Here is a 26655-nt window from a genome sequence, read left to right as displayed (position 1 = left end):
AAACGCACATGACACCCGCAGACCATTCCATCAAAGTCTGCATTCCAAAATGGCACTGCTTCCCTTCCGAGCCCCGACGTGTGTCCATACAGTAGTTTTCTCCCACATATGGGGTGTCAGCGTACTCAGGACAAATTGGACAACAACTTTTGCGGTCCAATTTCTCCTGTTACCCTTGGGAAAATGAAAAAATTGGGGACTAATTGATCATGTTTGTGGAAAAAATACGATTTTTTTTATTTTCATGCCCGGGCATTATAAACTTCTGTGAAGCCCTTGGGGGTTCAAAGTGCTCACCACACATCTAGATAAGTTCCTTAGGGGGTCTAGTTTTCAAAATGGGGTCATTTGTGGGGGGTTTCCACTGTTTAGGTACATTAGGGGCTCTCCAAAGGCAACATGACACCCGCAGACCATTCCATCAATGTCTGCATTCCAAAACGTCACTACTTCCCTTCCGATCCCCGACGTGTTCCCATACAGTAGTTTTCTCCCACATATGGGGTATCAGCATACTCAGGACAAATTGGACAACAACTTTTGGGGTCCAATTTCTCCTGTTACCCTTGGGAAAATAAAAAAAATGGTGACTAAAAGATCATGTTTGTGGAAAAAATACAAATTTTTTATTTTCACGCCCGGGCGTTATAAACTTCTGTGAAGCACTGGGGGGTTCAAAGTGCTCACCACACATCTAGATAAGTTCCTTGGGGGGTCTAGTTTCCAAAATGGTGTCATTTGTGGGGGGTTTCCACTGTTTAGGTACATCAGGGGTTTTCCAATCGCGACATGGTGTCCGATCTCAATTCCAGCCAAAAACGTCAAATGGCGCTGCTTCCCTTCCGAGCTCTGCCATGCGCCCAAATAGTGGTTTACCCCCACATGTGGGGTATCAGCGTACTCAGGACAAATTGCACAATAACTTTTAGGGTGCTGTTACCCTTGGAAAAATAAGAATTGAGGGTGAAAAGATCATTTTTGTGGAAAAAATATGATTTTTTAATTGTACGGCTTTATGTTATAAACTTCTGTGAAGCCCTTGGGGGTTCAAAGTTCTCACCACACATCTAGATAAGTTCCTTAGGGGGTCTACTTTCCAAAATGGTGTCATTTGTGGGGGTTTCCACTGTTTTGGTACATCAGGGGTTTTCCAATCGCGACATGGTGTCCGATCTCAATTCCAGCCAAAAACGTCAAATGGCGCTGCTTCCCTTCCGAGCTCTGCCATGCGCCCAAATAGTGGTTTACCCCCACATGTGGGGTATCAGCGTACTCAGGACAAATTGCACAATAACTTTTAGGGTGCTGTTACCCTTGGAAAAATAAGAATTGAGGGTGAAAAGATCATTTTTGTGGAAAAAATATGATTTTTTAATTGTACGGCTTTATGTTATAAACTTCTGTGAAGCCCTTGGGGGTTCAAAGTTCTCACCACACATCTAGATAAGTTCCTTAGGGGGTCTACTTTCCAAAATGGTGTCATTTGTGGGGGTTTCCACTGTTTTGGTACATCAGGGGTTTTCCAATCGCGACATGATGTCCGATCTCAATTCCAGCCAAAAACGTCAAATGGCGCTGCTTCCCTTCCGAGCTCTGCCATGCGCCCAAATAGTGGTTTACCCCCACATGTGGGGTATCAGCATACTCAGGACAAATTGCACAATAACTTTTAGGGTCCTGTTACCCTTGGGAAAATAAAAATTGGGGTGAAAAGATCATTTTTGTGGAAAAAAATATGATTTTTTAATTGTACCGCTGTACGTTATAAACTTCTGTAAAGCCCTTGTGGGTTCAAAGTTCTCACCACATATCTAGATAAGTTCCTTGGGGGGTCTAGTTTCCAAAATGGGGTCACTTGTAGGGGGTTTCCACTGTTTAGGTACATCAGGGACTCTCCAAACGTGACATGGCGTCCGATCTGAATTCCAGCCAATTTTGCGTTGAAAAAGTCAAACGGCGCTCCTTCCATTCTGAGCTCTGCCATGCGCCGAAACAGTCGTTCCCCCCCCACAAATCAGGTATCAGCGTACTCAGGACAAATTGCACAATAACTTTTGCAGTCCAATTTCTCCTGTTACCCTTGGTAAAATAAAAAAAATTGAACCTGAAGTATTTTTTTTGTGAAAAAAAGTTAGATGTTCATTTTTTTTTAAATATTCAAAAAAATTCCTGTGACGCACCTAAAGGGTTAATAAACTTCTTGAATGTGGTTTTGAGAACCTTAAGGGGTGCAGTTTTTAGAATGGTGTCACTTTTGGGTATTTTCTATCATATAGACCCCTCAAAGTGGCTTCAAATGTGATGTGGTCCTAAAAATAAAATGGTGTTGTAAAAATGAGAAATCGCTGGTCAACTTTTAACCCTTATAACTTCCTAACAAAAAAAATTTTGGTTCCAAAATTGTGCTGATGTAAAGTAAACATGTGGGAAATGTTAGTTATCAAGTTTTTTGTGTGCCGTATCTCTGTGATTTAAGGGCATAAAAATTCAAAGTTGGAAAATTGCGAAATTTTCAAAATTTTTGCCAAATTTCTGTTTTTTTCACAAATAAACGCAAGTTATTTGAATGAAATTTTACCACTAACATGAAGTACAATATGTCACGAGAAAACAGTGTCAGAATCACCGGGATCCATAGAAGCGTTCCAGAGTTATGACCTCATAAAGGTACAGTGGTCAGAATTGTAAAAATTGTCCCGGTCATGAACGTGCAAACCACCCTTGGGGGTGAAGGGGTTAATATAGTATAAGGAAGCATGTTCAGCATTAATGGGATATTCCCAGACACATTTCTCATTGTAGTTTGGAGTATGGAAACAGTAGGCTGCACTTGGCTGAATTCATAACCCTTCTAAGGGCCTCATTCACATGTCCATGTTTCCAGTACCTGTCATCCGTATTTTATTTGTTCGCAGATCACACATGTACCCATTATAACTTATGGGGCTGCTCACGTGTCTGTGTTTTTAAACGGATTATGTGTCTGTGCAAACCACACGGAGACATGTCCGTTTTCTTTTGCAGCAGCATGGATAAGTGCCAGTACAAGTCTATTGGTCCGTGACAAACATGTACAGATCACGGATGGTACTGTATCTGCATCCCATCTGTGTTTAATATTGCTGAGTTAAGCCCCCGTCACACACAGTGATCTCGCTAGCGAGATTGCTGCTGAGTAACAAGTTTTGTGATGCAACAGCGATCTCACCAGCGAGATTCCTGTGTGTGACACTTACCAGCGACCGGCCCCCCTGCCTGTTATCACTGATCGGCCAGGACATTTTTTTTGATCGCTGGTCTCCCACTGGCCAGCACGCATTGCTGCGTGTGACAGGCGGGAGATCAGCGAGCTGGCGCTGGTAACTAAGCTAAACACAGGGTTTCTAAGCGGCACGCAGCGCATAGAAACCCGATGTGTACCTTAGTTACCAGCGCGCTGGTGCAGGGAGCTGGTAACCAAGGTACACATCGGGTTTCTATGTGCCGCGCGCCGCTTAGAAACCCAATGTGTAACCTTGGTTACCAGCTCCCTGCACCAGCGCGCTGGTAACTAAGGTACACAGTGGGTAACTAAGCGATGTGCGTTGCTTGTTACCCCGTGTCGCTGGTGCTGATCGCTGATGAAGCTGCCTGTTTGGCAGCTCACCAGCGATCATGTAGCGACACATCAGCGATCCTGATTAGGTCATATTGTTGTCGGGATCGCTGGTGCGTCGCTATGTGTGACGGGGCCCTTACTTAAACAGCGGTGATTATACCCGAAATACAATTCACATTAATCTAGTGGTCTATATCTGCTGGAAAAGATGAATGGCAGACCATTCGGTAAAGACAAAAAAGTAGTTCTGGATCAGTAATCAAAAAAAAAAAAATACAAAAGGTAATCTCAATATATATAATGATAAAATACCTTTATTTATACAAGGGTAAAATACAAGTGATAAAATGACACTGCTAACAAGAAGTGGCCATGCCAAACTACATAGAAAAAATACACATATAATAAAATATACCCAAAAATGGTAACAAGAGTTTGAAATAAATTATCAAGAGTTTCCCTGTCAATACAAATCCACAATAGCCAGCAGAAAAATAAAGTCCGAATAACCAGGTGTTAGGGACACGAAAAAATAAACAGTGTAAATCAATAAGATAAAAATAGTGTATAAAAATACATACAACAGGTATATAAAATGAGTATGTTCTGCCCATTTATGTGCAGCAAGTATTTTCATAAGTGCTATGCCAGTTATGACCATTAGATGTCATTAGTTGTCCCCTTTTTCTGTTCTTGGATTTAGGGGCCTCTCTCACTTTAAGAGCTTCTGTATAGAACCGCCCCTTCAGTTTTTTCAGGGGCTAGAGAAGTTGTAGCCGGTTTCCCCGGATCTGAGTTACACACACGTGTTCCTGGCACCATACAAATCACTGCTTCTGTCAAGCAGATTCCAGTGAGGGTTTAATACAGTTATGTGTTTGTGCAATGTATCTGCGTTAGCTAGCCATTATGCAGCCACCGTGCAGTGTCTTATGAGAGAGGTATATGTGCAATGTATTTTCCAGCTAGTTGTAATGCTCTTTGCACTGCATGTAGATAGATGCATTCTTGTTTAGGGTAGTGCAATACTGGCAGCCTAAGTTTGCTGTAGATATCCCTCTTAACTGCATTATGTGTTGTATTTCTCAACCTATGTAATAGCACCCTGTATTATTGCTGTGTTATCTGCCAGTACTGATATACTGTACTGTCTATTTCTTTGTAGTTTTTACCTGATATCACCCACCATTGTGTTCACCGCTATCATATACCATTGTTGTTCACATCATCCCAAAAAATATAGACTTAAGCACCCATACAGTCTTTTACTGGGAGTAGATGGAGGGTTTAGCCGTATGCTGGAATCCATACAGCGTCATACGTGGAGGAAGGCAGAACAGAGTATGTATACAAAAAATGACTGATAAAGTGAATAGTGCAATTCAGTATAAAGTGCTAAGTGCAAGGAACCTCACTATTGATCCGGTATCAGATACCATGTATCCAAACAATATTGAAATAAATGGTGAGAAACCAGTGACAAATAAGGTGCTGCAAAAACTAATAAAAACTAGGGTATTCTATGTCCCATACCACAATAACAATGCTAACAAAAGGGATGTTAAAAGACAAGGGCACCGCTTACAGAATGTATATCAACGCTACCAGATTAAGGCAATGGCATGGCACGTCCCCAACTCGCGTTTTGGAACTGTTCCTACGTCAGGGGGTGTCACTCAAGAGTAAACCGGAATTATTTATATCAGTGGGGCAGACCGCGATTGGTGAGGCCGAAGCGCAAGTGGCGCGTGCGCAGCAGAGATCCCCGGAAATCCTCGGCCCCGATGTCATGTGACCAATGATGTCAGGTCACGTGACCGCGAACCGGCTCCCTAGAAACATTAAAGATGCCGGGAGCAAAAACAAAACCAGGGCAATGAAATGTTCATGCGCACTACCTCGGTCACCACAAATCATGGATGGTATGTACATAGGGACATGTAATAAATACATAAGTCACAAAATGAAAAATTATTTTAAAGAATACATGTATGTCGTTTCTTTAAACCATAAGTCACGAATATCACATACAGTAATATACATACAAATCAATTAGGAATGTTATAAGTATCAATTGAAAAATTTACAATACAAGGGACAAGAAAAAAGAATTTTTTTATAAATGAATCACATCAATTAAAAATAATCATAGAATCACCCAAAAAATATGAGTATGAATAAATAGACTGGGAAAAGGAGATCTGAAAACTCGATAAGTTGATGTGTCTGGATGAATAGGAATATGCTGTAATTTTAGCCTATAAATGTGGTATTTAATTGTACACTAGAGAATTAAAGGAATATGTTTATGACTATTTATCTCGAAAGTCCTTAGGTAAGTTTGGCTTTATTGATCCCTGGTTCAGAAACCTACACTCGGCAGGAAACAAGTGTGACAGCACAATGTATAGTCTACAGGTGCATCTCACAAAATTAGAATATCACCAAAAAGTTACGGTAATTTATTTCAATTCTTCAATACAAAAAGTGAAACTCCTAAATTATATAGAGTCATTACAGACAGAGTGATCTATTTCAAGTGTTTATTTCTGTTAATGTTGATGATTATGGCTTACAACCAATGAAAACCCACAAGCCATTATCTCAGTAAATTAGAATATTTTATAACACCAGCTTTAAAAAATGATTTTAAAAAATTTATTTTAAAATCCAAAATGGTAGCCTACTGAAATGTATGTTCAGTAAATGCACTCAATACTTGGTCGGGGCTCCTTTCGCATCAGTTACTGCATCAATGTGGCGTGGCATGGAGGAGATCAGCCTGTAGCACTGCTGAGGTGTTATGGAAGCCCAGGTTGCTTTGATAGCAGCTTTCAGCTAGTCTGAATTGTTGGATCTGGTGTCTCTCATCTTCCTCTTGACAATACCTTATAGATTCTCTATGGGGTTAAGGTCAGGCAAATTTGCTGGCCAATCAAGCACAGTGATATTGTTGTCTGTAAACCAGGTATTGGTACTTTTGGCAGTGTGGAGAGGAGCCAAGTGCTGCTGGAGAATGACATTTTCATCTCCTAAAAGCTTGTTGGCAGAGAGAAGCATGAAGTGCTCTACAATTTCCTGATAGACGGCTGTGCTGACTCTGGTCTTGATAAAACACTGTGGACCTACACCAGCAGATGACATGGCTCCCCAAACCATCGCTGATTGTGGAAACTTCACGCTGTTTTTTTTCTACCTGGGCAAAATTGTTGCCTACAAGATAATGACATATTACGGTGTCATGATTTGTGTCTATCCTCCATAATGTGCAATTTCATGTTCCCAATGCAGTTTTGCTATGTGATTTCTTTGTATTAAAGCGCATCTGGAAAATCCAAAGATCAAGGTGATCAATGTCAAATTATCTCTATTCCAAGTGATCCTGCACCCTGCACTTTGCTGTACCTCCTCCAAGCACTGCTATACAGGCTTTGTGTGTACAAATACAGTGGCATGCAAAGTGTTCATCCCTCTTGGCTTTTTACCTATTTTGTTACATTACAACCTATATTTAAATATTTTTGTAATTTTGATTTTTGTGTGATGCATCTGCAATAAGTAGTCTAAATTGGTGAATTGAGAAAAATATAGACAGATCACATACCGTATTTTTCAGACTATAAGTCGCACCAGACCACAAGACACACCCCAAATTTTCAGGAGGATAATAGTAAAAAAAATGTAATGCGTCAAATTGGGTCTGTCTTAAGCCCCCGTCACACACAGCGATCTCGCTAGCGAGATCGCTGCTGAGTCACAAGTTACCAGTGACCGGTCCCCCTGCCGGGTATCGCTGATCATCCTGGAATGGCCAGGACATTTTTTTGATCGCTGGTCTCCCGCTGGCCAGCATGCATCGCTGCGTGTGGCAGGCGGGGAAACCAGCGATCAGCGAGCTGGCGCTGATAACTAAGGTACACATCGGGTTTCTAAGCGGCGCGCAGCGTTTAGAAACCCGATGTGTACCTTAGTTACCAGCGCGCTGGTGCACGGAGCTGGTAACCAAGGTACACATCGGGTTTCTATGTGCCGCGCACCACTTAGAAACCCTATGTGTACCTTGGTTACCAGCTCCCTGCACCAGCGTGCTGGTAACTAAGGTACACAGTGGGTAACTAAGCGACGTGCGTCGCTTGTTACCCCGTGTCGCTGGTGCTGATCGCTGGTGAAGCTGCCTGTTTGGCAGCTCACCAGTGATCATGTAGCGGCACACCAGCGATCCTGACAAGGTCATATCGTTGTCGGGATCGCTGGTGCGTCGCTGTCTGTGAGAGGGCCCCTTACAGTCTGAATTCATCTTATTGGTGGGGGGGTTGGCGGTGGTGGTGGTGTGCCGTCACAGGAAATGTTCGGAGGTGCGACCCTGCAGGGTGATTCTACAAGTCCCAGGCTGGAAGTAGGGATGTTCGGCAGTGCAGGGGCTCAGCTGACATTTTGTGAAAATGTGGAGCCCCCACACTTTCATGGTTTCAATGGACTCCGGGAAAATGGCTCCCTTCAGCGGCACAGGTGCAGATTGAGATTTCAATCTGCGCATTGGCCGCCTCCGGCAGCTACATTCCTGGAGTCCACCACATTGAAACCATATAAGTGTGGGGGCTCTGCGTTTTCACAAAATATCAGCGGAGCCCACATTCCGTCGAACACTCTCTCCTACCAGCCTGGGACTCACAGCTTCGCATCGCCAAATACCCTCTCCTCCCAGCCCAAGGACCACAGTATCGCCCGTCGTATCTCCCAACTTCTGCCACCACTGCCCCCAGTAAGCTACTCGGTTTATACAACTCATACCCATTCCCCCCAAAAAGGGCATGTGCATATGTACTCACCCTTTTTTTTTTTTTTTTTTTTTTTTTTTTTGATGAAGCCCCTAAAAATTTCTGGTGCAAGCAATTACCTTCATAAGTCACATGTTTAGTGAAAGTAAGTGTGCAATCTAAATGTCACATGGTCTGTCCGTATATATACACACCTTTTCTGAAAGGTCAGAGGCTGCAACACCATTAAGCAGAAGGCACCACTAACTAAACAACACAAAGAAGACCAAGGAGCTCTCCAAACAAGTCAGGGACAAAGTACATGTCAAGGTTGGGTTATTAAAAAATATATATGTATCCCAGTCTCTGGTGATTCCCCTGGAGCACCATCAATCCATTCTCATCAGATGAGAAGAACATGGTACCCAGGGCTGTGGAGTCTGCAATAGGCTGATCACTTATAATGTTCACGGCAATACCAATGTATTGCAGTAAATAAAATCGCTATTTTTTTTATGAATGAGTACAGCACCAGAGCCACCATCTATACAGGAATACATTGCCTGAGCTGCCATCCGTGCAGGAATGCACTGCCTGAGCTGCCATCCGTGCAGGAATGCACTGCCTGAGCCGCCATCCGTGCAGGAATGCACTGCCTGAGCCGCCATCCGTGCAGGAATGCACTGCCTGAGCCGCCATCCGTGCAGGAATGCACTGCCTGAGCCGCCATCCGTGCAGGAATGCACTGCCTGAGCCGCCATCCGTGCAGGAATGCACTGCCTGAGCCGCCATCCGTGCAGGAATGCACTGCCTGAGCCGCCATCCGTGCAGGAATGCACTGCCTGAGCCGCCATCCGTGCAGGAATGCACTGCCTGAGCCGCCATCCGTGCAGGAATGCACTGCCTGAGCCGCCATCCGTGCAGGAATGCACTGCCTGAGCCGCCATCCGTGCAGGAATGCACTGCCTGAGCCGCCATCCGTGCAGGAATGCACTGCCTGAGCCGCCATCCGTGCAGGAATGCATGGCCTCTTATGTTACATTGCATTTACACCATCTGCCCTTAGGAACTCTATAACACACCATAACCCTTTCTGATCTATACCTGCCACATTGCCATCCCTTATGAACGGTAACTGCCACACTTTCCTTATGACCTACACTCTCAACATCACCCCATTATGAACTATAACCTCCACACCATCCCCGTTATGAATGATAATTTCCACCCTTATGACCTCTTAACACTGCCCCAAACTCTTACTCCTCCCGTCCTATCTACACAGTGTCCCCGCCATGCTGCCCCTTGTTTATACAGTGCCCTCACACAGACTACACTGCCGCTCTTTACACTGTCGCTCTTTACACTGTGTCCTCCCCACACTGCTTGTCTACAGTAAATGGCCTTTGAAGCTTCAGCTAGACTGCAGAGTTGCTCCCGTCGAAGGAGCCTGTCTCCGAAACGCGCGTCAGGGTGACGCACTGACCTGGACTGCCACGCATACTGCCGTCGTCTCTGAGGTGACATGGATTTTTGAGGATGTCCATTATATTGGGACCTAGCGGTCAGTTGACAAGTCATTTTATATATGGTTCAGGGGTATACCTTTATCTAGTGGACATGTGGTGATATGAGACCAAGTTAAATGCAAATTTGATCTATGCTTAGATGCTGGGTTTTGTTTGACCTAATTATAGGCAACAATTTTGGCTGCACACTGTTCATTGGTATTGCTGCCTACATAGTTCTTTCTACCTCATATACTGAATAGAATCATTATGGTGGATACTAGACTATACATCTAAGTAAGATTTATACATACATTGTGGTTGTCTATTGGTCAGCGTGTCCTCTTTGCACTGTTGCACTTTTTTGCTTGCTTTTGCACATGTTCTTCACGAACCCTGTCTCTTGTCCTAATTATTTAATAAAGAATTTTTGCTTTATATTATGGATCTTTAGTCGTATATGTGGTTTCCTCACCCCCGTTGTAATAGTTTATGGTTTGCATACGGACAGCACAGACATAAAATATGACTGTTGTTTGAGGGACTAGTCATTTTTGGTTGTCCAGAGAGGTTTCATTTTGCACAATTTTGCCAGAAAATTAAAATCTCTTTAGTTGATTTTTTTTTTTTTTTGTGATCTGTAACCTAGTGTGGGTTTCCAATGACTGTAGATCTGTTTGGCATTTATGACTTTTGGTAAATTCTAGTACCATATTACTTCTGTATAGGTTAGTTTTCATCATGTGTAGCTGTATTAGCTACACATTAGACTATATGGACTGAATTATTTTCCATCCATATAATGGTAATTGATTCTCTAACTAGCGAATTTCACATATTTTCCGCTCTCTGTGCCGGTCGTTACCTTCTGATTACTGAGCCGGTAGAGAACTGGTACATGGCCCTTTTTTAAAGGTGAAGCTACTGATGTCGAAACAACTCGCGTATTGCTCTGTACTCAACAAAATTCATCCTTGTTTTACTAAAAAGGTGGAAAAAAACATATTGCAATAAAATATTCTAAGCAAATCTTCATTTATCTTCAAGGGCTTTGTGTTATCTTCCTAGAGCATATTTGAATTGTGCCACATGAAAGGAACTTTCTAACTCTCATCTGCCTCAGCTTTAGTAATGGGATGATTAACAGCCGAGCTCGGTGTGATTGAATGCTCGTCTTTGCCTTCATAAACAGAAGTCTTTGTCTCCACGTCAGATGACATTATTCATATTCACATCCCTCTGCAGACTCAGCCATTCTTAGAGAACCATACATTTATCTTTAATGTGGCACAGACTCTGATTCACTCTCCCTGGTAGTCTTAGATTTACAAGTAACTGAGATGAGTATCAAATGATTTAGGACCGGCCAGAATCAATTTTAAGAGTTTTCTCATTAATCATATTTAATTTACACTGTTAGATCACTCAAGCAAATGCTAATCTGACTCCTGTACTTGAAAATGCTTCTAGAACAGAGTTTGTGCAAAAAAAAAAAAATCAAAGGACCCAAATTCTGATGCTGCGTTGCACCAGAATTGTGCGAACATTACTGTATACTACTTGTTTGCATCCCTCGCATCTCTTCTAAAGAATTGGCTTGGCGCAATGTGATTGTTGCTGTATGATACATTCATCACACCGGACTTACTAATCCAAAGAGGCGGCATGGATGCTGGCTGGTAGGATGAGGTTCGCAGGGCTCTAGACCGGCAGCCACAGAGTACGAAGTTGGATGCTAAGCCTGGGGACTGTGAATCTTTTTGGTCAACTCTATTGCATACTTATTATGGCGCCTCGTTATGTTCCTTTTAGGCTATGTTCACACTTAGCGGAACTCTCGCAGAAGTTAACGCGAGAATTCCGGAATTCCATTCCGCGGGAAAATCGTATTTTAAATTCCCGTGGAAAAACTAGCGATTTGCAAGCGTAATTAGCTCCTCCGGACCGTGGGTACCATCTGCAAATGTTCTGCTTACTTTTCGCATGGTAGGCAGAGCCACATGCGGAAAATAATCAGAACAATGCATTCCTATGTGGGCGGAATCGCCACGATTCCACTAAATTAATGGTCATGCTGCATATTTTACCACGAAGCGATTCCGCCACGGAAAAACCCACAGCATTGCGGAATCCTATAGGATTGCATGGGATGCTTATTTTTCAATGCAAAATTGCGCGTTTAAAACCGCCGCGAAAAAACCGCGACATGTGAACGCAGCCTAGTTCTTTCTCAAAACTTTCAGCATGTATCCAGCTTGGATAAGTAAACGTTTGAATCTTTTTTTCCTGCACTTTAGCAGGAATAGATCCACCTGCAGTGGACAAGAGGATCCAGGCCATCTTGATGAAATACTGAGCAAGTGACCACCAGGAATAGACACAGTGTGCAATCTAAATGTCACATGGTCTGTCCGTATATATACACACCTTTTCTGAAAGGTCAGAGGCTGCAACACCATTAAGCAGAAGGCACCACTAACTAAACAACACAAAGAAGACCAAGGAGCTCTCCAAACAAGTCAGGGACAAAGTACATGTCAAGGTTGGGTTATTAAAAAATATATATGTATCCCAGTCTCTGGTGATTCCCCTGGAGCACCATCAATCCATTCTCATCAGATGAGAAGAACATGGTACACTTTTTATATAATTGACCTACTCTAGTCTCTGGGGAGGATGTTGCCTGGAAGATAACTCTGCCTGTAGAGCTTATTTTACATGAAGGGGGAGTTACCAGTGACAACGATACGACCCGGTCAGGATCGCTGGTGCATCGCTAAATGGTCGCTAGTGAGCTGTTACACAGGCAGGTCTCACAGCGATGCAGCAGCGATCTAGCGGTCGATACTTACCTTTCAGACGCGGCGATCCTGACGTCCTCCCGCCCGCGTCCACGCGTCGCTCGTAGCAGCAGGAAGCCCAGCTCGCAGCAGGAAGCCCAGCAGGAAGCGCCCGACGAGAAATGGAGCTGCGCGATCTCGCACGATCAGCGATGGACAGCGGGAGAGCCGGTCGGAGGTAAGTATCACACATAGCGATATCGCTGCTGCGTCACCAAATCGGTGATGCTTTAGCGATATTGTTAGCGATATCGCTATGTGTAAAACCCCCTTTAGTCAAGGCACCTCATCCCCATCCTGGTATGCATGGCCTCCTCATCCCCATCCTTGTAAGCACGGCCTCCTCATTCCCATTCTGATATGCATGGCCTCTTCATTCCCATCCTGGCATGCATGGCCTCTTCATTCCCATCCTGGCATGCATGGCCTCTTCATTCCCATCCTGGCATGCATGGCCTCTTCATTCCCATCCTGGCATGCATGGCCTCTTCATTCCCATCCTGGCATGCATGGCCTCTTCATTCCCATCCTGGCATGCATGGCCTCTTCATTCCCATCCTGGCATGCATGGCCTCCTCATTCCCATGCATGGCCTCCTCATCCCCAGCCTGGTATGCATAACCCCCATCAGAAAAAAAGATTAAAAAAAAAATAAAATAAACTATCCTACTTTCCGTCCCTGTGTTCCCTTTCATCGTCTTGTTCCAGTGCCAACAGATGCAGCGGCCGGGTGATCACGTGTGCCCGCTACTTAAGGGAATGAATATATTCACTGCCCTCCGTGCCCATGGAAGTGGAGAAAAGTGAATATTCATTTTTCTCAAGTAGCGGTCACACGTGATCGCCCGTTTCTTCACAGAATGATTGACCTCACTAATTGAACTCCACACTGCTATTTTGAACACCCCCCCACCCCCCCCTTTCAATTAATTGTTCTAATACACAGACTCAAAAACGTGCAGGTCATGAACGTGGAGTCTGGTGGCTTTCTTAGAATGTTCTGCACCAACTGGTAAATTGTTTGACATATAAGGTATTTTATACCAAAAACAGTGATTAATCTGCTTAGTCATATTGGACTGCTTTTATTTTGAACCCTACTGTATATTCCAGGCACCAACCTCCCCATAGCCTGCAAGAGGTCACTTGTAATGAAAGATGATTCCTCACCAACAACACATCTGATATGAGACACACAAGTAGGACTGTTATCAGCTGTCTATACCCTGTATGTCCATGTTAGTTTAGACAGGTCAAATGTAAGGTAAGTAAAAAGGCATAAGCTGTATATGTATATAAAACTGCTGTACTGCACTTGTCCGTGTTTTGACGATTAATTCATTGCTGCTTTTGTGCTGATATTCACCTGATTTAGGAAAGCAATCCTGTTAGCAGGTAACGCTGCTTAGGATAAGACAATGTTGATTTATTAGTATTGTGTTTGGCAATCTGAATAATGGCCTTATTCCTAAAAAAACAGAATAGGGAGAGGTGAATGCAATTTATTCTTTTGAATTGGCTTTTCTTCGGGGAGCATTAATGTGCAATTCGGATGCCTGTGCCGGTAGAAGACAACAGGTTGTGTAATGCAGGTCTATTTCTTTCTAGAACAGATTGTATTCTCTGGAAATAGCTTTTTCCGTCTGTAAAAAGGACTTTGATCAAAGATGTATTTTAGATTAAATCTTTGAGTGTGTGTGTGTGTGTGTGTGTGTGTGTGTGTATACCTTTTATATGGGAAGATATATATTTGTAGTGTGTGTGTATATAAATATAATGCTCAGCATAAATGAGTACACCCCAACAGATTTGTCAGGAAACCTTTTAGTTTCCTTTGAGAATTAACATTTTCTAGAGAATACATATGTGGGCCGTTGACTGAAAACAAAATGTATTGTTTTGCACACATGGTCTGAAAAGAATGTTAACAAAACTATCAAAGCGACTACAGCATTCTAATTAACAAGAACCATAGATAAGTCTAACTAATTAAACAGGTGTGTAGTGGACAGTTGACTGCAAGGGTGTTACTTAACAAAGGAGAGAAGTACTACCCATTTCATGCTGTCAGCAATGGCACCACATGGAAGAGAAATGTCATCTGACAAAGCAAATCTTTACACAAGAAAGATGAAAGCTATAAGATCAAAAGCGCTTTGCCTGTCAGTCAGAATGCTGTAGCAAAAGTTATAAAAAATTTAACAAAGATGGAACTTGTATCATCTCGGTCATCCAGGCCGACTATGAAAGTTATCACTTTACCGGGAGTGTCTTCTGGCAAGAAAGGTTGGAGAAAATTGACATGCACGTTCACTACAGTTAGCTAAAGAAATAGAAAGTCAAATCTGGGTGAGTGTACACTACAGAGGAATGAAATACATGGGTGTCATCCACGAAGGAAGCTTTTTTTGAAGTCCATGCACAAAAAAGCTAGACTACATTTTGCCAGGGCCTATCCTGAAAAATATGACGATTACTGGGACTCTAATCATCTGGAGTGGTGAGACAAACTTTTTTTGGAACTAATAGTTTTGAAACTACATTATCGCGAAGGTGGTGTTTGAAGAAAAATGTATGGTGCCTACAGTGAAATATAGTGGTGGCGGTTTCCTTATGTGGGGCTACATGAATGCTGCTGGTGTCAGGGAACGACATTTCATTGATGGCATCATGAATTCACAGATGTACTGCTCTGTATTGAAATCGAAGATGCTACCATCCTACCCTTGGTAGACGTGCACATTTCCAACATGACAGTAATCCAAAATACACATCTAAGGCTTCTTTTTCACTTAACGGGTTTTTTGCATCCCTTTATTGCTGGCCTTTTTTGCAGGCTGTATCGCCGCAATTTTTCCGGTCTACCGCAATAACGGACCGCAAAAAAACTTGTGGATCGACGTTTTTCGGGTGTCCAATACTATGGAAAAAGTATTGGAAAAAAACGGCGTTCCGCAAAATCGGAAGTCACTGTGCACCGCAAAAACAAACTTCCGTTGTTTTTGCGGCCCAATTGATTTTCAATGGGGGCTGTGTCCGTAAGGCTGGTTTCACACTAGCGTTTGGAGGCGTGGCGGACGCTCGGCGTAAAGCTCCACTCCCTGCCGCACCTTCTCTGGTCAGCTCTGCCTATGAGTGCATGCCGCTGCATGCGGCCTGTGTACCCTATCTTTAGCATTGGGTATACAGGCCGTGCGCAGGTATGCTTTTGCCGCCACATGCGTCCTTTTGAAAAGCATACCTGCGCACGGCCTGCGTACCCAATGAAATCTATTGGGGATGCAAAAACGGGGTGCAAATACTTGGTAAGTGTAAAAGAAGGTCTCTTCCAGGCGTCCAAAAACCAGTAGTTTGGGTGGTCGGACACTCGTACTTCCTGTGGGCTAAGAAAAGGGCCAAACATCGGCCGGGCGGCGTGAATTTAGGCTTCCGGACCGTAGAGATCAACTTGGAGAGGGATAAGAGGGCTGCAATGGCAAAAGATCTTCCCAGAAGTAGTCGGCATCGCTAAGAGGGCTAAAGCGCCAGTGATACTAGTCCTGCACGCCGGCGGAAACAACCTGGGTAAACGGAGATGTCGAGCTCAGTTCAACGATGACGGCTGACATTGAGCGTTTTTTTTCTATCTGCTACCAGATATGATATTGGTATGGTCGGAGTGCCACGAGCTGTCTGGCACGGAGCCAAGGGCCCAAAAGCCATAGAACGTTCAAGAAGAGAGGTCATCCTGAGAGTGGCAAGATTCGTAAAGGGAAAATATGGCATCGTAGTTCGCCACCACCAACTGGAAGGCGACAACTCAGGGTTACTAAGGTCCGATGGCATTCACCTCACGGACATCGGGCTCGACATATTTTTGTCAGGTCTGCAGGACGGAATCGAACAGGCCCTGATGCTGATGGGTGGGGGTCGGAGTCACGTGTAGGTAGTACACCTAATCCTCCATGGCGGAATTTGAGGGAGGGGCAAAGGTTCGTGATACAGATACAGTGCTGTGCAAATTAATTGGGACAAAGCATTTTTTTAAGTACAATCGTAAGTTGGTTACCAGTCAGTGATTCAAACCAGTTTCAACTGCTTTGAACAGGCACTCACACTGGTTTGAATCACTGACTGGTAACCAACTTATGATTTTACTTAAAAAATGCTTTGTCCCAATTAGGGTGTGTGCACACACTGCAGATTCTGCTGCGGATCTGCAGCGGATTTGGTCCTGCTGTGTACAGTACCATTATATTCAATGGAAAATGAAATCCGCAGTGCACACGGTGCAGAACTTTCCGCGGTTTCAAATCCGCAGCATGTCAATTCTTTGTGCGGATTCCGCTGCAGTTTGGCACTTGTTTCATGGCAGGTGTCAAACCGCAGGGGAAACCCGCAGGCTAAACCGCAGAAAATCTGCAGATAAACCCGCAGAATCCGCAGCGTGTGCACACACCCTTAATTTGCACAGCAGTGTAATGTTCTATGAAACCCAGGCTTGTCTTGTGTTCAGTGAGATGATTAAAATGTTACTTTTCAAAGAAAGTGTACTCATTTATGCTGAGCACTGTGACTAATATTGTATACACACAATGTGTGTGTCTATATGAACACATATACACTTATCTCTATACACATGACTACATATTTTGGTATATGACTAAGGCTGTGTGCCCACGTTGCGCTTTTTAAGCGTTTCCGCAGCGCTTTTAGACGCGCGTTTCTGTTGCGGAAACGCTTAAGAAAAGCATTCAATGTAATCATTATGGAATCCGCACATGTCCTAATGGTGCGTTTTTTTCCGCTGCGAAAACGCAGCATGTTCATTAATTTTGCGGAAAAGCATACATTCAGGCTATGTGCCCACGTTGCTTTTTTGAAGCAGAATATTCCTGAGCGGAAACGCACACCCTCTTCCCGGGAAAACGCATGCGTTTTACGAAGCGCTTTTGTAAGTGTTTTTGACGCTTTTGTTAAGCGTTTTAGCATGCATCTTCCTAAGCGTTTTTGCAATACAATTGTATGTATGCGGAAACGCACGCGTTTCCGCAAAATTAATGAACATGCTGCGTTTTTTTCTGTTAAGCGTTTCCGCAGCGGAACAAAACACACCATTAGCACAACATGTGCGGATTCCATTATGATTACATGGGATGCTTTTCTTAAGCGTTTCCGCAGCAGAAACGTGCATCTAAAAGCGCTGCGGAAACGCTTTAAAAAAGCTACATGGGCCCACAGCCTTAATTGTATTGCAAAAACGCATAGGAAAACGCTTAACAAAAGCGTCAAAATCGCTTACAAAAGCGCTTCATAAAACGCACGTGTTTTCCCGGGAAGAGGGTGTGCATTTCCGCTCAGGAATATTCTGCATGAAAAACGCTACGTGGGCACATAGCCTAAATGTTCTTTACTTGTAACCACACTATGGAGCGCTTAAACGTTATGCATGTGACAGAAAATCTTTATCTAAAGACAATAAATGGTAACATTTTTCCCAACGTGACATTTGTGATCCTCTGCAGCAAGATAAGCTATAGATAACTTGGATGTGCTTCAACAGGAAAAATGGCCTGTCCTATCTATTTATATAATTGCTTTGTAATGTTTTCATTTCCTGTTCTGTCCAGATGTCACCGTATCCCAGAATTCCAAGCAGAGGAAGTTCACCGACCGCCATATTGGGACACCCAAGTGATGGGTGTCTCACTATGGAAACTGCTGCTGGTACCAACCTATTACGCGGTACCACCAGTGGAACACCGTCGCACCACACACACACACACACACAGACTCGCACTCTCTCCCTCGCGCACTCTCTCCCTCGCGCACTCTCTCCCTCGCGCGCACCCAGGCAGCCTCTTGCACGGTACCACCAGCGCAACACCGTTGCACTGCGCCTGCGCAAATTCCGCGCAGACGCAGTGAATCATTTGGCTGATCCGGCGGCTGATGCGCGATATGTCTACAGGCAGAGGAAGCCGGTCACATTAAAGGGGTTGTCCCACGAACTAAAGTTAATTTTAAAAATTGGCTGTGTCTGTCCGTGTACGGAGCATACCACATCTCCTGGGCAGGGGAAGAAGCAAAAGACAATACTGACATTACAGCAGGGGATCACAGAGAATTCATTTTGTGAGGTAAAATATTTCACTGACTCTTTTTTTAAACAATATTTTACCTCACAAAATGTATCCTCTGCGATCTCCTGCTGTAATGACAGTATTGTCGTTTGCTTCCTCCCCTGCCCAGGAGCTGTGGTATGTTCTGTACACGGTCAGACATAGGGGTGAGAGAGACAGCTCAAATAGGACAGCACATGAGGGGAGAACACCACACAGGTTAGAAAGGTCAAAGAAGAGAGCACAGATGGGAGAAGTCAGCATATGGGGAAAGAGAGAGTGGATAGGTGGGTGAGCACATGGGGGGAGAGATTCTCAACGCTGCAAAGCCTGCCCCTATCGTGACATTACCGCCCTCCCGATGCGATAACATTGGGCCTCCATCTAGTTCTTTATAAAGTGTCTGAATACTTGTACCACAATGACGGATCATATAGTTCTAAGCAGAATGAAGCGTTTGTGTGCATTTTTCTACTTTACATAATAAAAAAAAACTACTTGTGCAAACTGACAATAGAGGCTAATATAATGTTATCACAACCAATAAGTGTCCTCATGTAATATTGTTTGTTGGCGATAGGATCCAAAGGTTATAATCCTCCATACTAGTCCACAAGATGTATGTGCCCTGGCCGGAAGCACATGCCACAACTTGTGTACTTATGAAAAAAATGGAGCAGTAGGTTCCTGTATGACATTACTATGGTGTGCAGTATGCACCAAAATGGAGCTTGGCTATGCACCAAAAATCGAATTCTTTTCTACGGGGAAAATCATCTCGTAAAATTCGGTGTAGTCGCAGGAGAAATTTTGGCATGTTGTAGATCTCAAAAACACAGCACAGGTCAGTTTACGCAGTGTAAAGGGGGAAAAAAAGTCATTGGACATAAGTTACCTATCAATTCCATTCACTTATGTGACACTGCATTTTTCGTTCAGCAAAAATACGCAGCGTCAGAAACTCTTCATAAGAGCCTAACCGTAGTCGGGCTCTCAGTATTACGTAGGGTGGCTGCGGACATGACACAGAAATTGGTTGAAAATTAAACAGCTATTCGACGAATGTTCTTTGGGTGAGCGATTGTTACACCTTTTCAGTCCTACACATTTTAGATGATATTGGCCATTGTTCTCCAAAGTGTCTATTAATGTTCAGTTACAGCTCATGAATGACTAACAATGTGTTTCTGGAAGTGGAAATTTGGCTTCTTTTTTTTTTTATTACAGCTCGTGCAAGAGGTAACCCAAAACGGGCATATTGTGCTGAGGAGTTCAGTGGGCGGCCCTAATCATTGTCACTGACCACTGGACTGGACTGGACTGGAAGCAGGGGTCCACAGCCTGCAGCTTGAGAGCCACATGTGGCTTGTGGGCCCTTGATGTGTGGCTGTCTGCCATCTTGGTGCTGTAGCACCAGGTGTAGCAAACAGCTACTAAGAGTAGATCTCTGGAGGGTGACTTTTGTAAGTAGCCCTACACAGAAGAGCAGATCTGAATGGTGTAAGATGGGAAACCCTAGTGCTTGGCATACTGCCTCAGTGCGATTTCTGTGAAAAAGCTTTGGCTGTTGTTATGCCGGTAATAGGGGGCTCTGGGTGTCTCCACTGTGATTGGGGCATGGGCTGGATGTGGCTCTCGAGGGCAGAAAGGTTGAGGGGGGGGGGGTACCTCTGCTCCAGAACATGATGCCTGTACGCTGAATAGTTTTTTTCTTGGCGACAGGTTTCATATAAGATTTTCTACTATAGCGAGCCTGTCACCAGGTTTGATCGATATGAGATATGGCCACCAGCTTTCAGGCCTAATATGCAGCCTTCTATAATTCTGTATATTTGCCCCAAATCTGACTTGAATGACAAGAAAAGGACCTTTTATTATACTTACCTGCGGAGTGGTCCAGTCTGAGGTATGTTGCTGGTCTTGGTTTGTCGCCTCCCTTCTTCTTGTGATGCCGTCCTCCTGTTTGCTTCATGTAGATGACACGTCCCTACATCATCCACACAGTCTCCCCATCATCGTGCTTCTACGCAGGCGCACTTCTCTTCTCAGAGCTGAGAAGTACATATGTGCAGGAACGCAATGCCGGACCAAGACCAGTGACACCCCTCGGAGCGGTCCGCCCCGCAGATAAGTATAATAAAAGTTATTTTTCTTCTCTTACAAGTCGGGTTGGGGGCAGATATACAGCATTATGGAATGCTGTATATCAGGCCTGAATGTTGGTGGCCGTATCTCATATCATGCAAACCTGTTGGCAGGTTCCCTTTAAACGCTGGTATTGGCTGGCACTTTCATGTAATTGAATATGCTTGAGTGGGCAGCTAGCTGTACTTGTGTATAGAATCACATCGTAGATAAAGTATCTACACAAGTGCTGCAGATGTAGTTTGTAGAAATGATGTCCTATGTAAATATATCCCCCTTCTGCTTTACTTTTACTTTGTTTTTGTAGCTACACGAGTCTAAGATTATCATGGCGAGTTTCGTTAAGGCTCAGTGCAGATTCCCAAACCACACAGTTACAGTCGCACCTTTTTAAAATGGTTGTGGTCGTGGAGTCTGCAGAATCTGTTTCCGATCAGGCGCCTGCATTATGTGCAATGAATCCTGTATGGCAAGGAAAGCAATGTCATTTATTGCTTATGGAAAACATCACACTTTAATTATTAGCCAGTGTTTCCTGGCTCTTCATTATTAGGTCTGGAAACTTTTTTAGCAGTGAGTAGTCGTTGTTCTGCATGTACAAAGAGGTCTGTTTGTCAACTACCGTACGTATATAATCTCCTAACACATCTCCAGGGGAATTGTCTTTGTGTAGCCCTCAACACGTCTTCTCATCGTATGGCAACTTCTGGAATTTTAGTGTATCCTAAAAATCTTCCAGCTACCGGGAAAGCAGAAAATTGGCTCCATGTTGATGAACTCTAAAAATAATCAGATCACGTTTCAGGACAGATATAATGGGACCTGGAAGTCTGCTGGGAACGGACCTGCAGAAAGAATCATTGTTCCACATTAGTTTTAAAACTTTGTTCTTCTTAATTTATGAGGCTCCTTAGTCCGCACTCCCGGTAATGCTGGAGACCAAGTTGTGTATTTATCTAAAGCCACAATTGTTTTCAATGCCAAGACTGTAAATGCTTTTTTGAAAAGTTGAGTAATTGGCAGTAAATGAATTTTGGGTAGGAACTTTGATTTTAAGATACTTGATGACATCAGAAATTGATTGGGAATACCCGTATGTCCACTCAGATTTGGGTGGCTCAACTAAACATGATTGTTTTAAGCACCCAACGCACATTGAAATAGATGCTGTAGACTTTGGAAGACACTTGGATCTTTTTAGGATAGAAGATTTTGGGGACCTTATTATTGTAGTCAATAAACGTTTCATTAGGCTGGCCCCAAAAACATATATTTATCTTTTTGGGGCTAGCCTAGTGAATCTTTTATTGAACACAGTAGTAGGGTCCCCAAAATGTAGAAACCAACCTCAAATTTTCTGGCGATTTGGTTTCTCAACTGTAAGGATTTGTCCAGTTTTGTCGCAACTACTTTTCTTTTATTTTTGACCATTAATTGAATGTTTGGGGAATAAATTTTTTTCTTTCGGAACATATTTTGTAGCTTTATTACATTTCTATTGTCCTTATGGTAACCCTACAAGTATCTTATCTTATTAAACAGGAAAAAACAGGGAGTACAAGTCCAATTACATAAAAATAATGAGAAAAGTTTATTAAACATATAATACTGACAGTTACATAAATGACAAAATATACATAAAGGATCAGATAAGTATCTGCTGCTTGTTAGTCCTAAGAAATTAACAAAATAAAGTGCTTAGTGCCTGTAACAAATATGGGCCATATTTGAGGGATATAAAGGTAAAAGAGATCCTAACAGGTGCGCATCCTGAAAAAATCACTATCCCAAGCCATAGTGCTTACCCATACTAAACTTAGCCAAGGACCACAAGCACCGACGCGCGTTTCGCCTCTTTTTCAAGGTGCCGTACTGTGTTGTGTGAGGGGCCGAGTTGTATATCCTGTTACCAGGTGCTCCAATCAAGCGACGCGTGTGTCCGGTGTCCTGCCCCGGAAGCTGCATCACCACCGGCGACAGCGCGGCGCCGCGTCTCAGACGACGTCGCTATGACGTCACTGACCCGCAGACGCCACTGATGCGCCTCAGCAATGCTCCATGGGCACACACCGCAGACATGCGCACTGGAGCCAACTCTCTAGGTGATACATCCAAGAAAGGGAAATGGGTTCTAGATATAACAGATTACACAAAGTGGATATATATATAAATGAATCCAAAAGATTAATGAGCACTAGCTCATAACAACTATATCGTTAATAATAGTGAAAAATAAAAATATATCTAAAATATATAATCCCATTACAATGGACATTAATGTGATTATACCATCAACTATGTATTCCTTTTATATATAAAGGAGAGATGGTACATGTGAAATACTTCAAAAAAGGTGCACATATAAATGTGATTATACTATCAGCTATGTATTCCTTTTATATACACAGGAAAAATGGTGCATATGAAATGCTTCAAAAAGAGTGCACACATAATACATGTGACATATATAAAATGATACACCAACGTGAATAAAAATATTTATCTTTTTTTCTTTCTTTTTATTATTCATCATTTTTCTTCTTTTTCTTGTTAAATAAAATAGTCCCATAAGCCAAACTTGATATGATGTTCTTGAGCCAGGATATAACACCAAGGGTCCCTCCAGATCTTCCCCACTAAACGTCCTAGAAATTACGGTGTTCCATTAGAGATGACTAAAGGGAAACAAACCAATACAGTGAACATACAAACATATATAATAAAAACAAAACCATGTCACAACACAAAAATTACAGATATGAGCTAAAACTCAACTGCTCATTGAGTCCAGCCGGTGTGATGGTATCAAGAACTGTGATCCACCGGCATTCCCTTTGAGCTAACACACGTTTGGTGTCACCCCCCCTTATTCCCGCACGGATCCTGTCAATACCCCAAGCTTGGAGACCTGTTAGGATCTCTTTTACCTTTATATCCCTCAAATATGGCCCATATTTGTTACAGGCACTAAGCACTTTATTTTGTTAATTTCTTAGGACTAACAAGCAGCAGATACTTTTCTGATCCTTTATGTATATTTTGTCATTTATGTAACTGTCAGTATTATATGTTTAATAAACTTTGCTCATTATTTTTATGTGATTGGACTTGTACTCCCTGTTTTTTCCTGTTTAATATGTTATGCGGGAGTGTCTATTTCCCATTGAGACGACACTATATAGTGGGCGACTCTACTGGGATTTACATTTGGTTCCGTATGGTTTTGTTTTATAAGTATCTTATCTTATTGCATATGCTTTAACGTCACTAATATTGAAGCTTTCAATTTATCATTCTCATTTTAGGCAGGGTGAATTAAATCCAGTTTAGCCAGGATTCACACACCCTTGTGACACATCCTAGTGCTGTTTGCTTTTTTTCGGGCCGCATATGAAACCATGGAGTTTCATTGATCCATGCATGCACCATTTTTAAAAATGTGTACAAGTCTCTGGTCCGTGTGATTAAGAACATGTCCCATTCTTATCAGTTTTATGGGTCAGACTCTGCCATTAAAGTCTAGGGGATCCCTATAAAAAGGATGACTTATTGAAGACCTATTGGTACTCCAGAGTTTGATCCATTGTTAAATCAAAGGCTAAAAAAACATACAGCTTCAATGGAAAATATTAGGATAAGAAAACATCAGATACAACTCAGATGGTAGCGCTCAGATGTGTGAATACAGCCATACCGTGCATGATGTGGTTAAAGCAAAGTAGTGGACTTACTAGCTTAGTAATGGGAAAGTCCGTTTTCACCCAATACAGATTTTACCCCAGAAATGAGAATTTGGATAGTGACTGATCAATTCTGGCAGAGAAAGAAGCAATTTCTCTGATGCATACTATTGATTTAGGAAATAAAAATTAAAAGAAGATGCCCAAAGAAAAGTGTTGAGGACCATGATCACTTGGTAAAAAAAAAAAAATGACATTTGTAATAAGGGTAATAGTAGGGAGCTATATCTGCAAAACACAGAAGCACAGTAGCAAAAAAAAACAAAAAAAAACGCCAGATTCAGAAAAATGGTGGCATTTACATCAGGTAAATAAAAAATGTTATTTTTGGCAAGTAACTGTTCCTCCTTAAGTACTCCTATGAAATTCAACTTTTTGTAAGCATAAAAATCAGATGTATAAGTAAATATTTTCCCAAGAAACACAATTCTGGAGCAAGTTTTCATAACTCTACATTGTGCGCCTGCTTGAATTTTAGGAATAAACTAGGTTTTACCATCCACGTGAATTGGTTTGTGTCCCTGCAGCGTCACCACTGGTTGGCCAGTGTGAGAGTATGGAGGTACACACCCGAAGTGTTGACACCCAGTTGTCAATGTAGTAGTACATTTTTAATAGGACTAACCGGAAGAGCACAGTCTAGTTATGAGAAAAGCTGCTCCAGAAATTTTGTGAGCAATACATTTTTACAAAACAGATCTGACAAGAGAAATGACATCCACTTTAAGGAAATTGTTGACTCGTATTACCCAATTGGATGTCTATTTTCTCTGCAGGAATTTCCTGGTGGGATTGAGGAACGGCTAAGATTATGAAGGAGAGACTCACTTGGAGAGTTGCTAACCTGCAATTACTTTGCAGTTTCTGGAGAGGATTGATTTTCCTGGAAGCTTCTAGTGTACAGCTGGTTGATCGCATTGGGCTTTCTTCATATTTCAGATGTGAAAAATATGACAATTTTCAGTGACCATGCGTAAACCTTCCTTTTGAGAAGTATTGTTTTGAGATTTCTGATAAAATTCTAGTAGACAACTACAAAAGTAGAATAGATAAAGTCCACCAAAGCTCTGGTAGTCACTATGGGGCAGCATGCTACAGCTGTACTGGTATTTTTTTCTTGTTTTTGCGATTTCGGTAAGGTTGATCAGGGTGCACTCTCTCAGAAACAAAATACTTTTAACGCTCCCATGCACAGTAGTTCAATGGATGTGAGCTTGCGGTGCTGAATAAAATCCTTCACGAAGACGCTTGTACAAGGTCAATTTGTGGGATTTTTAAATCCAGAAATACAGTCTTTGGTCATTTAAGGGAACAATTAAGAAAGGACAAGGTGAACCAGGAGGATTTGACAAAGTGAATGTAATGGAACTTTTATCTCCTAGCCATATCTCATTTCACTATGGTTCTATTAAGGTTTAATTTCTCTTTTTAATTGGGGCATAGATCGATAATTAAGTTTAATCGCTGCATAAAATAACTTTTACTGATTTCAATCTTTGTTCAAGGGGATTGTCTTATCTTGACAAGTCATTTTCACATGCCGTTAAGACGTCCCGAACGCTGGGAAGTTTCAGTGTGATTGGGACGTCCATGTAGTGATCGCGGCAGGGAATATTCATTATTTTGTCTCGGGAGCCATATGTGCAGAACCCTCAATTAAAAGCAAAAACTATAGACACCATTAACAATTTTTAAGCTGGCTCACTACCGATATTGGTTTAGCAATTCTTTATATACATTATATTCACCATTTTATAACATGCAGCATATTAGTTCCAGAAATTGTACATGTATACATTGCAACATCTCCAAAATCCGCTTCACGTCTTTGGACATATTGGCTTTCATTGAGAAGGCTGCTTCCTAGAAGACCAGTTTTCGCTGCCATATGGGTGATGGTCTCAGAGATCTTTCTCTACATCAGTATTTATAATATGAGCCTTTAATGAGTACCTATCGGCAATCC

At 42.6% G+C, this 26655-nt stretch overlaps 1 protein-coding gene across 1 annotated transcript in view; it reads left to right on the top strand.

Moving 5' to 3' along the window:
* TSPAN7 (tetraspanin 7) overlaps positions 1–26655 on the top strand; it is a 149127-nt gene that overhangs the window by 39365 nt on the left and 83107 nt on the right. The gene's annotated exons all lie outside the window — the stretch shown is intronic.

This window comes from Dendrobates tinctorius, unplaced genomic scaffold (assembly GCF_039654945.1).
Source record: "Dendrobates tinctorius isolate UK_male_01 unplaced genomic scaffold, ASM3965494v1 ptg000016l, whole genome shotgun sequence".
In the NCBI taxonomy this organism is placed as follows: domain Eukaryota; kingdom Metazoa; phylum Chordata; class Amphibia; order Anura; family Dendrobatidae; genus Dendrobates; species Dendrobates tinctorius.
This window is presented reverse-complemented; position numbering and strand designations above follow the sequence as displayed.